The 10,106-nt window shown below is 44.9% G+C and overlaps 5 non-coding genes across 5 annotated transcripts; 2 read left to right on the forward strand and 3 right to left on the reverse strand.

Annotated features, from left to right (window-relative positions):
• Window positions 1-3,655: 3,655 nt before the first annotated feature.
• trnav-uac (transfer RNA valine (anticodon UAC)) lies at window positions 3,656-3,728 on the reverse strand. Its single transcript has one exon. It is a non-coding gene; the product is annotated as a tRNA-Val (tRNA).
• Window positions 3,729-3,945: 217 nt separating this feature from the next.
• On the forward strand, window positions 3,946-4,038 carry trnar-ucu (transfer RNA arginine (anticodon UCU)). The gene is made up of 2 exons: window positions 3,946-3,982; window positions 4,003-4,038. It is a non-coding gene; the product is annotated as a tRNA-Arg (tRNA).
• A 1,306-nt stretch (window positions 4,039-5,344) lies between these two features.
• On the reverse strand, window positions 5,345-5,417 carry trnav-uac (transfer RNA valine (anticodon UAC)). The gene has a single exon. It is a non-coding gene; the product is annotated as a tRNA-Val (tRNA).
• A 217-nt stretch (window positions 5,418-5,634) lies between these two features.
• On the forward strand, window positions 5,635-5,727 carry trnar-ucu (transfer RNA arginine (anticodon UCU)). The gene is made up of 2 exons: window positions 5,635-5,671; window positions 5,692-5,727. It is a non-coding gene; the product is annotated as a tRNA-Arg (tRNA).
• Window positions 5,728-7,034: 1,307 nt separating this feature from the next.
• trnav-uac (transfer RNA valine (anticodon UAC)) lies at window positions 7,035-7,107 on the reverse strand. Its single transcript has one exon. It is a non-coding gene; the product is annotated as a tRNA-Val (tRNA).
• Between the last annotated feature and the right edge of the window lie 2,999 nt (window positions 7,108-10,106).

Raw genomic sequence — 10,106 nt, forward strand, 5'->3', positions numbered from 1 at the left:
GTGGGTATCTACCACAAAAGGTGAAGACTTTGCTGAGCCAAGGCTCAGAAGTCTTTGTAAAATGTGTGCTGTACACTGCCCATAGAGATAGGTGTCTGCTATGGTTCAGGAGATACCAGAAGGTACCAGAGTCCTAGCCTGTGGCTGCTATGGCAGTGAGGACACTACAGAACCTAGACACTGACAGAGGTTGGTGTGCATCTGTCACACCAACACAGATATTGTAAAACTGACACAAAATTGAAGGGTATCCTGGCACTGATACTACCCATAAGGGACTTAGTAGCAGTAGAACTCCTATTCCCATAAGGCATCTGTCCATACCATGATGACCTAAGTCCATGTGACAGGCCAGGGCTGAGACAGTGACAAAACAGTGAGTGGAGCTGGTACAGGGGACTGGTCAAGGGTGGTGTAGCTTGGGCGGACTGGTCTCTGGGCTTTGGGAACTGCAAATAATATGGGTCAGAGACCCTCAGTCGAGCTATTATTTAGATGGAATGTGTCAAAAACAATAACAAGGCAGGTAAAAAGTCCAAAAGGCTCTCATTTAGTGTATTACTATGGAAGAGAGGCCCGGAGGGGGGCCATATACAGCACTACTCTCAGAGGAGAGTACATGAAAAGGGGAATTAGCTCCAATGGTAGAGCAGAAAATTTGCCCAGTGGTCTGAAAGGGGTGTGGTGACATTGGGGATCCACTTGCAGCAAAGACCCTTAAGTGTGTGCTGCCCAACTTGGACTCACAATAAATACACGTCCCTTGTGTTTCTTGTGTTTTTTTGTTGTTGTCTGTAGAGAGCGATAATCTCTCTTAAACTTTTGTCATAGGAAATTGGAAAATCTGGAACTTGTTAGGAGCAAATACAACCTTCCAATACTAACTGTATTTGAAAGCATCATTTCTGGTGATGAGAAAATTTGTTCAAGATGTTTTAAAAGCCTTTAAGAGTTATATAGAGTACTGTAAACGCCAGAAGCCATATCACCCTGCATCTCAAAAATGGCAACCCCCTAAAGCTAAGCAGTTGTGAGCCTAGTCAGTAATTGAATGGGGGACTTCCTGGAAAAAGCTAGTTGCTGCTGGAAGAGGTGTTAGTGTGGCTAGCAGGGGGTGCTCACCCTGCTGTCTGTGTGGGTCCTAATGGCCCAGTATAGTGAGCGGGATACTATACTGTAAAATGGTGCTGTTCTTTAGATGAGTTGTAAAGTCAAGGTCCTGCCTCTCAGTGGTCATTAAAAATCCTGGGGCTTTTCTTGAAAAGAATAGGGGTGGAACTCCAGCGTCCCATTGGCCTTTACCAATCATGGCCCCCTAAGAATCCCCATCTATGAATTGGCTTCATCACTCTGTTCTCTTCCCCACTGATAGCTGATGTGTGGGGAGCATTCTGGTGCACTATGGCTGCCGTCACATCATCCAGGTGGATGCTGTGCATTGGTGGAGGGGCATCCCCAATACCTGTAAAGCACTTTGAGTGGAGTGTCCAGAAAAGGGCTATATACGTGTAAGAAATTATTATTATTATTATTATTACATGTGTAATCTAACAAATGCAAAATTTGCATGCTTTCACGAGTGTAAAAGATTTCTTTCTTTCAGGCTTTTTTCTGTTTTGTTCTGTTTTCATTCGTTTTTCTGCACAGTATCATTAAAATGCTTCTTTGCATTGCAATGTGCTTTGGCAGTGGTTGGATTCCAACCCATTAACTTGAAGGAACTAAAGTTAAAAAACTAGCAAACGTGACCACTGGGCCACACTAAGCCTGAGGTACACTCATGAAAGTGCCTTCTTATCTTTTTCTTCAAGAACTAATCAGCATCTGATTGTGATGTAATGTGATTGGACAGTGGAGATTAAAATGGAATTAAAATGTTATGACGAGCAACAAACATGCTCACACCAGGGATTGAACAGGCTCTTCTGCGTCAAAAGTAGACATTAAAACTGCTTACAGAATTCTAAAGTAACTGGTGAGGTCACAGAATGGTAAGTTTAAAAGGTCAGGTGAAAAACCAGGAAAGGCATTGCTCTGTGGGGCAATGAATAGCTCATTAGATTTCTGAACATTGATGTTAAAAAAGGCATCTAAAGGGTGTGGGTTCAAATACCCCCAGAGTTACCTTCTGCACTAACTTGCAGTGTCTTTGCTCTTCTTAAAGAGCTTGTATTTCAAGTAGAAGTGTCACCGTTTGCTGTTACTTGCCTTTCTCCTTATGGTGCGTACTTGATGCATCTGAGAGTCTTCTAAGGTGCTCAACAAATGGATTTGGTCGACGCATTCAGTCCTTCAGGAGCAAGTGGGTTGTTTCGCTATCTAATTTTAAGCATTTGCTTCTTAGTCTTACAGTAGCAGGAGTTGTTTGGTGTATCTGAATTGAATACATGTCTGATTAAGTCAAGTTGGTGTCTTGCCTGTGAATTAGTATGGGTCAGCGGAGTAAAAGAACCTGAGCATTATAAGAAAAAGTTCCCTCACCTGTATTGAGGGTGGTGTAGTCAGACTGCATTTATTTTATTTAAAGACATAATAGAGAAAGGTCGGGAGGCAAACTGAAATCAAATAAAAACTATTTTACTGACTGCTTAGTCTTGTGGAGTGTTCTTTTTTTCTTCTCTGCCCCGTCACCTACTACCATGCACTACTTTGGCGTTTGAATGGATCATTCCTGGTGACTAGATAGCTTGATCGCGTCATCTAACCAGCAGTTTAAAAAATGCCCCGAAGACTCTGAAAGACCAAAGAAACGCAAAGCCTCCCTGGTGTAGAAGCCCTCCTTTTAGAAAGATTCTACATGGCTCTCTTGTTTCTGATATTTTTCTGTGAAGTTGCTTTAAAACACATCCCGTGCGATGCAATGCGCTCTGACACCGGTGGAATTCGAGCCCACCCCCCTGAAACCTAAAAATCAGCACCTTATGCCACTTGGCTGCGCAAACCCAAGACCCCAGCCCTAAAAGTGCCTTCTTCTCTATTTTTCCGCGATCACTAACGAGCGCCTAAGTGAAATGTAAGGGCATTAGGCAGTGGGCCTTAAAATACACTTTCCCGTCAATACAGTTTACATCAAACCTCATACCGCACTGAGTAAAGGTTTAGACAGCTCTGTGGCTTGAATTTGAGATTGTCACAGAATGCAAACTGTAGAAGGAGGAACAGGCTGTGATTAATTAAGTTGCGTTAGTAGCCAGGATTGTGAAATGTATGCCTCCACCCCAAGATTTTACACTTCAAGTTTTCTGAGGCAGACAACAAACAACAGCAGGGCACAATTAGAAACAGGATAAGAACACACTGACCATCCTGACAGGAGGCAATTAACACACCTTAGGTACTGAGGCACAGAGGTGTGAGTGGCTGTTGAGCCAGTTTGAACCACACCTTGGGCAGAGGTGGAGGTGGCAGGAAACAAAGAATTGATAGGGGTCCTCTATGTGTAGCTGCTCTTCTTTGTAGCGTCAAAGACTTTCTAACACTAGGAAGAGCAGTCGCACACGAGGCAGGAGTAAACCACGTCCGAGCGATCACCTTGCTCTGACACCATTAACGCTGCAAGTATTTCACGGTAGAGACATCTTTACTATTTTACTCATCACGTTAAAGGAAGGATGCGATGGCTTTCGGGGGACGGGGTTAGGAGGAACAACGATCTTGGTTCCACTGGGGATCGAACCCAGGCCCTACTGCGTGTAAAGCAGACGTGATAACCACTACACTATGGAACCTCAGGACAGAGTCTGCCTCCAGAAGGAATAGGATCCGCACGGGAACCCCTCTTGTGACAGTGTACAATACGATCTGTATTGCGTCTGATTTTCCTGCTTCAGATCTGGGACACTGTCCTCCGTGCTGTGGACACAGGAATGTGTAGAATTCTAAAGTAACTGGTGATGTCACAGAACGGTAGGGTTAAAGGTTCGGGTGAAAGGTCACGTGAGCAGTGGCTCTGTGGCGCAATGGATAGCGCATTGGACTTCTAGACGGTGAGTGTGTGAAGACATTCAAAGGTTGTGGGTTCGAGTCCCACCAGAGTCGACTTTTGCACTAATTCGCAGTGTGCTCGGTCTTTCTGAAAGAGCTCGCATTTCAAGTAGAAGTGTCATCCCTCTGCTGTGGAACGTGTTTCTCCTTATGGTGTGTACTGGATGCGCCTGAGAGTGTTCTAAGGTGCTCAGAAGATGGCTTTGGTCGAAGCACAACCGCCAAGCCCTAAAAGCGCCCCCTTCTCTTTTGTTCCGCGAGCACTGACGATCGCCTCATGCAGATGACGAACAGGTCACAATTAGCAACAGGTTAAGAAGACACTGGCCATCCTGACAGGAAGCAATTAACACACCTTAGGTACTGAGGCACAGAGGTGTGAGTGGCTGCTGAGCCAGTTTGAACCACACCTTGGGCAGAGGGGGAGGGGGTAGGAAACAAAGAAGTGATAGGGCCCATAACACCTAAGGTCTGCATACTCCCAGTTCTCAAACGACCCAGGCCTCCTCCTGATAAGCAGTGGAAAACCCCCTGGGTGGGGGGGGGGAGTGGCTAACGGAAGGGCTAAGAAGATGGGAGCCTGAATAGAGGGGCACTCTCTCTTTCCGCAAAGCCCTCGACCCAGGGCAGGCAGCGCAAGGGAAACCGCAGGCTGCGAGACCACACAGGAGAGGAACCACGGGTCCAGGAACTGCAGATCACGCGAGCCATTGGCAGTGGAATGGAGGTACTGTGCAGAGACTTTGATTAGCTCTAGGCAAGGACCATAGAAACTGGCCTGGTGAACCGCTATTGAAATGAGGGGAATGCATGGTGCAGCCTGCAGGAGGACTCCCCACATAGCCCAAAGAGAGATTTGGGAAATTGGATGTGTGGCATCCCTCTTCTATGTGCAGCTGCTCTTCTTTGTAGCGTCATAGACTTTCTAACGCCCTCTCTTTGTTACCTAAAAGGACTGCTGACCCATGGGAATCCATTGTGGCCCTTGGAAGTATCTTTTGGGGCTGCAGATGCTGGTTTTCTGTGTCTTGGGGTAATAGTGAATGTTGATGTACTTAGAACATAAAAGGGGAACTCGTGTGATATTCATGTCTTTTTCTAGTCAGTGTGTGCATTGGTGATTCTGGGAGATGAACAGGAACTGTGGAAAACTTGAGAGAGACCAGCAGCCCCTTTGTGTTTGCTAGGAAGCGCAGTCGCACACGAGGCAGGAGTAGACCACGTCCGAGCGATCACCTTGCTCTGACACCATTAACGCTGCAAGTATTTCACGGTAGAGACATCTTTACTATTTTACTCATCACGTTAAAGGAAGGATGCGATGGCTTTCGGGGGACGGGGTTAGGAGGAACAACGATCTTGGTTCCACTGGGGATCAAACCCAGGCCCTACTGCGTGTAAAGCAGACGTGATAACCACTACACTATGGAACCTCAGGACAGAGTCTGCCTCCAGAAGGAATAGGATCCGCACGGGAACCCCTCTTGTGACAGTGTACAATACGATCTGTATTGCGTCTGATTTTCCTGCTTCAGATCTGGGACACTGTCCTCCGTGCTGTGGACACAGGAATGTGTAGAATTCTAAAGTAACTGGTGATGTCACAGAACGGTAGGGTTAAAGGTTCGGGTGAAAGGTCAGGTGAGCAGTGGCTCTGTGGCGCAATGGATAGCGCATTGGACTTCTAGACGGTGAGTGTGTGAAGGCATTCAAAGGTTGTGGGTTCGAGTCCCACCAGAGTCGACCTTTGCACTAATTCGCAGTGTGCTCGTTCTTTCTGAAAGAGCTCGCATTTCAAGTAGAAGTGTCATCCCTCTGCTGTGGAACGTGTTTCTCCTTATGGTGTGTACTGGATGCGCCTGAGAGTGTTCTAAGGTGCTCAGAAGATGGCTTTGGTCGAAGCACAACCGCCAAGCCCTAAAAGCGCCCCCTTCTCTTTTGTTCCGCGAGCACTGACGATCGCCTCATGCAGATGACGAACAGGTCACAATTAGCAGCAGGTTAAGAAGACACTGGCCATCCTGACAGGAAGCAATTAACACACCTTAGGTACTGAGGCACAGAGGTGTGAGTGGCTGCTGAGCCAGTTTGAACCACACCTTGGGCAGAGGGGGAGGGGGCAGGAAACAAAGAAGTGATAGGGCCCATAACACCTAAGGTCTGCATACTCCCAGTTCTCAAACGACCCAGGCCTCCTCCTGATAAGCAGTGGAAAACCCCCTGGGTGGGGGGGGGGGAGTGGCTAACGGAAGGGCTAAGAAGATGGGAGCCTGAATAGAGGGGCACTCTCTCTTTCCGCAAAGCCCTCGACCCAGGACAGGCAGCGCAAGGGAAACCGCAGGCTGCGAGACCACACAGGAGAGGAACCATGGGTCCAGGAACTGCAGATCACGCGAGCCATTGGCAGTGGAATGGAGGTACTGTGCAGAGACTTTGATTAGCTCTAGGCAAGGACCATAGAAACTGGCCTGGTGAACCGCTATTGAAATGAGGGGAATGCATGGTGCAGCCTGCAGGAGGACTCCCCACATAGCCCAAAGAGAGATTTGGGAAATTGGATGTGTGGCATCCCTCTTCTATGTGCAGCTGCTCTTCTTTGTAGCGTCATAGACTTTCTAACGCCCTCTCTTTGTTACCTAAAAGGACTGCTGACCCGTGGGAATCCATTGTGGCCCTTGGAAGTATCTTTTGGGGCTGCAGATGCTGGTTTTCTGTGTCTTGGGGTAATAGTGAATGTTGATGTACTTAGAACATAAAAGGGGAACTCGTGTGATATTCATGTCTTTTTCTAGTCAGTGTGTGCATTGGTGATTCTGGGAGATGAACAGGAACTGTGGAAAACTTGAGGGAGACCAGCAGCCCCTTTGTGTTTGCTAGGAAGCGCAGTCGCACACGAGGCAGGAGTAGACCACGTCCGAGCGATCACCTTGCTCTGACACCATTAACGCTGCAAGTATTTCACGGTAGAGACATCTTTACTATTTTACTCATCACGTTAAAGGAAGGATGCGATGGCTTTTGGGGGACGGGGTTAGGAGGAACAACGATCTTGGTTCCACTGGGGATCGAACCCAGGCCCTACAGCGTGTAAAGCAGACGTGATAACCACTACACTATGGAACCTTAGGACAGAGTCTGCCTCCAGAAGGAATAGGATCCGCACGGGAACCCCTCTTGTGACAGTGTACAATACGATCTGTATTCCAGCTGTTGCGTCTGATTTTGCTGCTTCAGATCTGGGACACTGTCCTCCGTGCTGTGGACACAGGAATGTGTAGAATTCTAAAGTAACTGGTGATGTCACAGAACGGTAGGGTTATAGGTTCGGGTGAAAGGTCAGGAGAACAGTGATTCAGTGTCATCATTTGTCATCTCCCCACAAGCGTTTTGCAATAGATTTGAAAATCCACAGCTCTTTAAGATCACTTGTAATGGGAAATCAAGTGAAATCAGTAGCTTTTTCTTTGTGGTGTTTTTTCTGAATATGAGTGGCCACAGGATCGATTGTGTTTTTACTACGGCTGGCTTTTTTTAAGTTGTGATGGCAGATTTTAAAGCTGGAGTTGACTGAGCGGGGTAGAACGGATCTGTGTCTTGCAATTGCTGGCCTGCATCTATTTTTGTTGTAAGAACTTGAGGTGGGAGAGTGTACTGGATGAGTGCTGAGAAAGACGGGCATCAGTAATGTATTTAGTTTTATTTTCTTCCCGCTTGGATTGATCAAGTATTACAGCAGATGGTTTGGAGTTTTTTATAGTGACAGTTTCCGGGACTTCCTTCCCTCTCTGTTCAGGTTCTCTGTATTTCATGGTCCCTTTTAGTATGCCGTTTTTATTGTTCTCTGTACGGATAAGGCTGAAATCGTAATTGAGGTTTAATGTTTGTTGTTGGGGATTTTTGTACAAATTTAATTCCATTTTAGTTCTTTTTTACGTACATAAACTGAAAGTGGCTGGAGATTGTAACTTATTCTGGTTTAATTTGGTGTGGCTGGCCTTACAACAAAAATATTACTGGGTAGCCTTTTTGAAGTGGATCAAGTGGGTTGTTTTGCTATTTTATTTAGAGCATTTGCTTATTAGTCACATGTAACTCTTTGTTCCTTGGTGTTCGTGTACAGGCATTCACCTAATGGGGCTGGAGTTGTTTAGTACTTTTGTCCTATCTGAATTGAATACATGTCTGATTAAGCCATGTTGGTGTCTTGCCTGTGAATTAGTCTGGGAGTAAAAGAACCTGAGCATTATAAGAAAAGGTTCCCTCACCTGTATTGAGGGTGGTGTAGTCAGACTGCATATATTTTACTTAAAGACATAATAGAGAAAGGTCGGGAGGCAAACTGAAATCAAATTAAAATTATTTCACTGAATGCTTAGTTTTGTGGAGTGTTTTTTTTCTTCTCTGCCCCGTCACCTTTCACAAATACAACCATGCACTACTTATGGCGTTTGACAGGATCATTCCTGGTGATTAGACAGCTTGATCAAGTCTTCCAACCAGCAGGTTAGAAAACACCCCAAAGAGTCTGAAAGACCTAAGAAACTCTAAGCCAGTGTGCTCTCACCAGCATAGAAGCCCTCCTGTTAGAAGGCTTCTACGTGCCTCTCTTCTTCCTGCTATTTTTCTGCAAAGTGGCTTTTAAACACATCCCGTGCACTGCAATGCACTCTAGCAGCGGTGGCATTACAAACCCATGCCCCCAAAGGGACTGGAACCTAAATCCCATGTCTGAGTACAACCAAATCTGATTAAGATGTAAATGAATTGGGCAGTGGGCCTTTAAATGCAATTTCCCATCCAAACGATGATACATCCAGGCGGATGCAGCACATTGGTGGTGGTGGAGGGGAGTCCCCATTACCTGTAAAGCGCTTTGAGTGGAGTGTCCAGAAAAGCGCTATATAAGTGTAAGCAATTATTAATTATTATTATTATTATTATACAACATTTAACATGTTCAAGTAAAGAGCTACTTTATATATTTATAACATAAGAGCTGTGAACAGTTACTGCACAATAAATCCCCACACCTTCAGCACTTCTAGTCTGCTGAAACAAATTACGGATTCAGTGAACTTCAGACTCGTTAGCTCCTCTTAACCTGTCTTGTGAATTGTTACATGTGCTGCCAGATTGAACAAAATCAGTTTCTGGAAAGACTCCTGAAAGCCTCTAGCTATGGTGTCTGCAACTTTCAAAGAAATGCTACCATTTGCTGAAAATAGTCACATTTCCTTCTTGAAGCTCAAAGTAGATTCCTGTATTTTCCTTTTTCTAGGTGCTTAAAGAATCATTTTCCTATCTGTGGTGAGCTACTTCTTTAAGACTGAAACAGATATCTTTCTGACCATGACCAATGTACTGAGATAACGTTCTGTTTCATCCAGCCATTTGACATCAAATTGACAGGAAGGGCCGTGTTCCACAGATCTATTACTTAATTGAAAAATAAAATTACTAGTTAAAAAACTAGGAAATTTGTTTCACATGCTCCAAATTTTAAATATGAGACTCTTTTAACATAACAGTCAATAAGTGAAAACTAGTCCATTAGTACTCAAGGAACAAGAGAGCAAGTCAGTGAGAACTGCAGTATAAGCTTGAATGTGGTATTTAATGATAAACCAAGGCTGTTTGATGCACAGTATCAGGCAGGAAAGATTTAATCACAGCCAAAAATGACCTGTTGTAGATTGTATTGGTCTTTTCCACATATACATATTATGGTTCAATGTAAGGCAGATCCTGCAAGAAAGAAAAAAAACATAATTTTCATTAGAGATGTAAAGATTACTAAATGTCTTTAACTTGAGTGCTCAAGACCTTTAGCACAGACATGTTCAACCATGTTACTTGTATAAGGTCAATGCTGACTTTAAAGACAGAGATTTTTCCAAAAGAGACATAATTTCCAAGTCAACAGAGCACGTGATCATAGTTGTGACTTTATATATGGATTTGTAAGTTATCTTTATAGTGCAGTGATTTTATTTGCATATTTAAGGACAGTATATCCAGAATTGTTCTAGCATGTTGCTAATAGAAAGCAACCCCCTTGGGAGATAACATGAATTCGGCACTCAGGTCTTATCAATGAGCTGGAGATATTGCTCAACTAAAGG

This window comes from Atractosteus spatula, chromosome 4, assembly GCF_055471065.1.
Source record: "Atractosteus spatula isolate fAtrSpa1 chromosome 4, fAtrSpa1.hap1, whole genome shotgun sequence".
NCBI classification, from domain to species: Eukaryota; Metazoa; Chordata; class Actinopteri; order Semionotiformes; family Lepisosteidae; genus Atractosteus; species Atractosteus spatula.